This window comes from Centruroides sculpturatus, unplaced genomic scaffold, assembly GCF_000671375.1.
Source record: "Centruroides sculpturatus isolate CEXI.00-Female unplaced genomic scaffold, Cexi_2.0 scaffold99, whole genome shotgun sequence".
Classification (NCBI taxonomy): Eukaryota; Metazoa; Arthropoda; class Arachnida; order Scorpiones; family Buthidae; genus Centruroides; species Centruroides sculpturatus.
In genome coordinates, this window is record NW_019384321.1 from 443,034 (window position 1) to 448,658 (window position 5,625).

A 5,625-nucleotide genomic window follows, 5' to 3' on the forward strand; every position below is an offset into this window, starting at 1 on the left:
GGTATGAGTAATCGTTTTATATTTTATTAATTTTGTATAAAAATTACAAATTTTAAAGACACTTAATTAATGCTTAATTAATACTAAAAACATTGTCATTAAGTATTTATTTTGCTTATTATTTGTTGGACTGTCTGCTAACTTTTCTTTGAGCTAGCAGAATATATAATTTTTTTAAAAATAACAGTTCGTTTTGTTAACTTTTGTCTGCCAGCTTAAAAGGAGTCGCCCCCTGCTCTCTTCGATCCTTTTTATTCTCCGTCCTGTAAACACTAAGAGGGTTTGTTTCAATAATCATCACGAGTCCGGCCAAGTGCACAATGGGGACCGCCGGATGGTGAGGGATGGAACTTGACTTATCCGAGACAAACTGTCCATTAAAAATTCATGGGAGTTGCTTACCCTGATTCGATTTCGGGTCCCCAGAGCGGAGAAAGATTAAAGCCTTCGGTTAATTATAGTTTAATTTAAACTTAAAATTTTCCCTGTTAATTGTGTCAGTAAATATTTTAAAATTTATTTTGTTTTCATCTGTTAGTATTTANTGTCATTAAGTATTTATTTTGCTTATTATTTGTTGGACTGTCTGCTAAGTTTTCTTTGAGCTAGCAAAATATATAATTTTTTTTAAAATAACAGTTTATTCTGTTAACTTTTGTCTGCCAGCTTAAAAGGGGTAGCCCCCTGCTCGCGTCGATCCTTTTTATTCTCCGTCCTGTAAACACTAAGAGGGTATGTTTCCATAATCATCACGAGTCCGGCCAAGTGCACAATGGGGACCGCCAGATGGTGAGGGATGGGACTTGACTTATCCGAGACAAACTGTCCATTAAAAATTCATGGGAGTTGCTTACCCTGATTCGATTTCGGGTCCCCAGAGCGGAGAAAGGTTAGAGTCTTCGGTTAATTATAGTTTAATTTAAACTAAAAGTTTTCCCCGTTCATTGTGTCGGTAAATACTTTAAAATTTATTTTGTTTTCATCTGTTAGTATTTAGTAATATATAAGAATATAATATTCTCAACGACTTTTTAAAACTTACTTATATTAAAAATTTGAGCACAAAATACTATTTTGTAAAATTTGATTTCAAACAGAAAATACTGTATCGAAATTTTTATAATATATTTTATTAAATGAAATTAATAAGAATAGACTAATATTCTAATAAANTTTCTTTGGCTTCAGACTGATAATGTCTTCAGTGTATTCTAAATATGGAAATGTCTATTATTTTTCTTATTCTTTCTATTATTTAAATTTGTATTTTCATCAGCAATTAGTTTAGTAGATAGACGATAAAATAAAATTTAAAAATATTTTAACGAACAATTATTTATTGACATTGTCACAATGACGAGCTACAATTTCTAATCATATTTTTAATTCTTTAATTTAAAATATATGTTATCCACCTCAGATTAGTAGTGCCTTGCCCGTGTACAGTACATCATATTAATACTTTTTCTTTAACAATAGAGTCGTGTCGGTCACATATCTAACACATTTCGGGAGAAAATTTTGAACTGAAGTAACGTAACTTCCGATTTGCATCGGAAGTTCTTATATAGTTAATTGGGGCCTCCTGCCACCAATGTTTCCATAGCTTGTCTTAAATTTCATCTATCTAACTCCATTCTCGAGATTAAAGAAGGATAGTGATAATTTATAGGTCTATAATTTTTTTCAAATTACAGCCCAATTATTTCCAAAATCTTCTTCGCATTAATTTAAAAAGTCAATAATAAAATAAATATAGGAAAAATTACTTTCTTTACAATAAAATTGAAATTTAATAACAGTTGGAATGACATTGAATTGTGATAAAGCATATAGGCCTATACAAATTTCAAAAAAGTAAATAACTCGATTTTTAAAGAGAGCACTGAAATGGCATGTAAATAACTTTAAAACTATTAGTTTAAAAGTAATTATATATTTCACTCTTTTACGTATGATACCAGTGAATACTATATCAGGTATGAGTAATCGTTTTATATTTTATTAATTTTGTATAAAAATTACAAATTTTAAAGACACTTAATTAATGCTTAATTAATACTAAAAACATTGTCATTAAGTATTTATTTTGCTTATTATTTGTTGGACTGTCTGCTAACTTTTCTTTGAGCTAGCAGAATATATAATTTTTTTAAAAATAACAGTTCGTTTTGTTAACTTTTGTCTGCCAGCTTAAAAGGAGTCGCCCCCTGCTCTCTTCGATCCTTTTTATTCTCCGTCCTGTAAACACTAAGAGGGTTTGTTTCAATAATCATCACGAGTCCGGCCAAGTGCACAATGGGGACCGCCGGATGGTGAGGGATGGAACTTGACTTATCCGAGACAAACTGTCCATTAAAAATTCATGGGAGTTGCTTACCCTGATTCGATTTCGGGTCCCCAGAGCGGAGAAAGATTAAAGCCTTCGGTTAATTATAGTTTAATTTAAACTTAAAATTTTCCCTGTTAATTGTGTCAGTAAATATTTTAAAATTTATTTTGTTTTCATCTGTTAGTATTTAGAAATATATAAGAATATAATATTCTCAACGACTTTTTAAAACTTACTTATATTAAAAATTTGAGCACAAAATACTATTTTGTAAAATTTGATTTCAAACAGAAAATACTGTATCGAAATTTTTATAATATATTTTATTAAATGAAATTAATAAGAATAGACTAATATTCTAATAAATGTCTTATTAACAATAACTTCAGAACCGGATTTTATAGAGTAGATTTAATTAAAAATGCACGAAACTATAAAATATAGGCCTAAGAGGATCGTATAAAAAGTACGAACTTTTAACCGTGCTACAATTAATTCTTTTAAAGATCATTTTCCTAACTACGTATAGATTCTGCCGCTACGAAAAACTCAGTTGCATCGGAAATTAACAGGCGATCTACAACAGATCTCTAAGCGAGAATATTTCAACACGAAGCGATTTTCGTCTGTACAAATGTCGTAAAACTGCTTGCATAGATACTTCGTCATTCGAACAAACAAATCAGACTGGATTTGAGACAGGTGTGATTTCTTGCGTCCGAAACTGTGACTGTATTATTGCAGGTTTTTTGCAAAAATTGTTTCGCCTATTGTTTCTTGCCGAGCCACTTTCTATTGACGAGATAATGTTTCGTCTATAAATCGCACTGCTATCAACGGCTGGACACCTTAGAGGTATGGAGTACAGTACATGTCAGCAGTTGCAATTTGGCACAGATATTTGGTGCCCAAAACATGCGCACATAAAAAAAAAAAAAAACAGACTTGTAGGTAGTCAGGGGACTGAGAACCTGGTCAAAATAAAACACGAAATGGCAACACTGTTTCTACAAACAGGTGCGAGTGTGAGATTTTTGCGTACGTTGCTCGTTGGAAAGTTCGAAATGCAAACGTTGCGAAATCGAATTTCGACAAACACGTAACACACGTTAAGCGTGTATTCTGTTGCTCTTCTCGTTTCGATTTTCTTGTGTGTTGCTGACACCTCATTCGGATCCCTTTGACCCATTAATTTCACCGAAAATGCCTCGTGGACGACCTCGTCGACGTGGTCGAGGCTGGCGAAATTTGAACGATCGCGTTGAAAAATCAGCGATACCAAAGAAAATTGGAAAATGAGTACGAGACCCACCGTGAGCGTCGAAGTGATCCCGCTTACCGTAGCTAAAAACAGGCCCGCGACAACGCAACTCGTCGTAACCACGGCGGCAACGAAACCCGAGTTCCGGTGTTAGCTTTTCCTCATTGGAGAGTGTTCATTTTTTTCTAGAAAACGGTGCGCAGTCGAGCCCTGAGTCTCCTAGACATAGTCTCGTCCCAAAAATGACTTTACCGTTTTACTTGCTTTTAAATTTTATATTTTATATTCAATCTATCGAAGGACTGTAACAAAAGTCCTTCGATAGATTGAAAGCAAAATCTATCAAAAGTAATTTTTATTTAACCGTCGGCGCCGTATTTTAATTAAATTACACCGATGATTTTCAATTTTCGTTTTTAAAAATTTCGTTCATTCTGGATGTAAATTTTCACCGTTGTCCTTCAGTGAATTTGAATGTAAAAGAAATTTCAGATGTAGAAAAGGTAGACGTAGGGGACGTAGCTCAGATGGTAGAGCGCTCGCTTCGCATGCGAGAGGTACCGAGATCGATGCTCGGCGTCTCCAGATTCATTTCTTAGGTGTTTTAAATGTGATTATCTTTTCTAAAATCGTCTGTCCATTTTCATTACATCAGTTTAAATAAACCACGTGATCGAATTCTCGAAATAATTTTAAGATTTTTGCTAAAGTTAGCAAATAATTCTGTCTGAAATTTAAACGAGAAGTCACTCAGTCATACATCAAGCTGAAAAAAATTTCGTTTCGCAACTTTAAAACTTTTTGCTTCCCCAAAATGTGTGTTCGAAATTCTTATCGTTTCGGAAGCAGGCTGCAAGTACGCCGTCAGTATAAAGTCGGTAGCAGCGATACACGTCTCCAGGTGTGACAAAGCGAACAGGAAAAAAAAAAACTACTACTAAATGGAGGCGACGAGCATTCATTTAGTATCTCGGTACTGTCGCATGCAAAGCGAACGCTCTATCATCTAACCTACGCCCCCGATGTTCATAACACTTTTAGGGTTCATTTTCATTCTTTCATTATCTACTGCCGAGTAACGTTTTTACAGTTGCAATCGATTATCTTCGAGTTTTCGGCTGAGCGATGCGATCTCGGTGTGAAACTTGGAAATTTTCGAATTGTGGTCGAGTTCGAGGAACGTGGGAAGATAAATGAAAGTGACTTTGAAATGACAACTTTGTCCAAAAAGTACGGATCCGGACTTGTTCGAAAAGCCAACGTCTACAGCTTTCTGATGTTTGCTTTCGAGAGCAGTGGCTAAGCATCGCATTCGCAGGTTTTTGTGCTACTTACCGTTTACAAGTGCTGCGCGCCGACGCTTTCGTTTTTTACACGACACTAGCTAGTTCCGTGCATGGATGTGTTTAGACTGTACGGGACGTGAAGAATCGAGCAAACGGGCATCTCCACAGATTGACCGAAATCAGAATTATTTAACGAATTTTAGATTCAACAATTAGTGCAGATTCATTGTAATCTACGTCTGCCTTTATTGCTAAGTGTCAGGAATATTTATAAAGAATTAAGTTTAAAATTGATTGCGAACTTTCTATAAAAATATCCGAGTCAAAACCTCTACATTTAATTAAGATAATCAGCATTAATTCACCTTTAATTTCCCTTTTTAAACAGAAAAGTTTCCATTTAAAACGCACTCTTCCTAACAATAAAGCAAAGTAATAAAAGGTCAATTGTTACAACTATTTTTTACGTCTTAGCGAAGACGAAAAGAAATTTTAAGGATTAATTTTTGATTTTCTCCCCTTTATTTCCAGAATTTATCGCACGCGCTGTACAATAATGATAAAGAGTGACGTGGAACGCCAGAATAATGAGGAAAATTCGTCGGTCTACTTCTCTGAGGAACCTGAATTCTAATGTAATTCAAGAATTTTCATGAGCGAATTCAGATGCATCGACATTCGTCCCTCGCCACAAAATTACGTACTTAATTCACATTTTCAGCATTATTTTTGTAATAAAATCTCAT

At 34.3% G+C, this 5,625-nt stretch overlaps 1 non-coding gene across 1 annotated transcript; it reads left to right on the forward strand.

The window, feature by feature from the left end:
* Positions 1-4,105: 4,105 nt before the first annotated feature.
* Positions 4,106-4,178, forward strand: Trnaa-cgc. The gene has a single exon. It is a non-coding gene; the product is annotated as a tRNA-Ala (tRNA).
* The last annotated feature ends 1,447 nt before the right edge of the window (positions 4,179-5,625 follow it).